Source organism: Cervus elaphus, chromosome 6 (assembly GCF_910594005.1).
Source record: "Cervus elaphus chromosome 6, mCerEla1.1, whole genome shotgun sequence".
Classification (NCBI taxonomy): Eukaryota; Metazoa; Chordata; class Mammalia; order Artiodactyla; family Cervidae; genus Cervus; species Cervus elaphus.
This window is the reverse complement of record NC_057820.1, coordinates 35,134,560-35,135,076: the sequence shown is the minus strand read 5'-3', so window position 1 is coordinate 35,135,076 and position 517 is coordinate 35,134,560. Positions and strand designations below refer to the sequence as shown.

Sequence of the window (517 nt, the reverse complement as noted above, 5' to 3'; positions counted from 1 at the left end):
TCTATAGATAATTAAAACTTACTTGATCAGCCAAAATATTAATGCTAGTCTAATAATAGGAATGACACAAGGTGAAAGGCATGTGAAAGATAGCCACTATGGTAATACAGGCATATGATGTCAGTAGCTAGGGATAAGCTTGAGTTTAGGTTTAAGATGATAAACTTGTGCTAACAATCCTGTTGTGAAAGCAAGCTTATTACATTTCACATCCACATAATTTATTAGTTGGGTGACTCCTTACTATTTTTTTTTTCTAAGAAACAAATGTGATTTTACTAAAATTTACAAACTCCCAAGTTGTTAGCACTACTAGTTACAGTGAAGCTTTAAAAAAAAAAGAAAAAACACAGTACATCTTATGAAGTATTCCCCACCATTAAAATGCCTTGTAGCCATTTTCAGGGACCTTAATGACCTCAATGTCTTTAAGGCTCGTAACGTGGCTTTCCTATTGCCAGCATTTTCTAAATTTCTGCAGAAACACATTCAGGTAAGCCGATTCTTTGGCTGGCTT

At 34.2% G+C, this 517-nt stretch overlaps 1 non-coding gene across 1 annotated transcript; it reads right to left on the bottom strand.

Moving 5' to 3' along the window:
- Positions 1-387: 387 nt before the first annotated feature.
- LOC122696670 lies at positions 388-517 on the bottom strand. Its single transcript, XR_006341804.1, has one exon. It is a non-coding gene; the product is annotated as a small nucleolar RNA SNORA33 (small nucleolar RNA).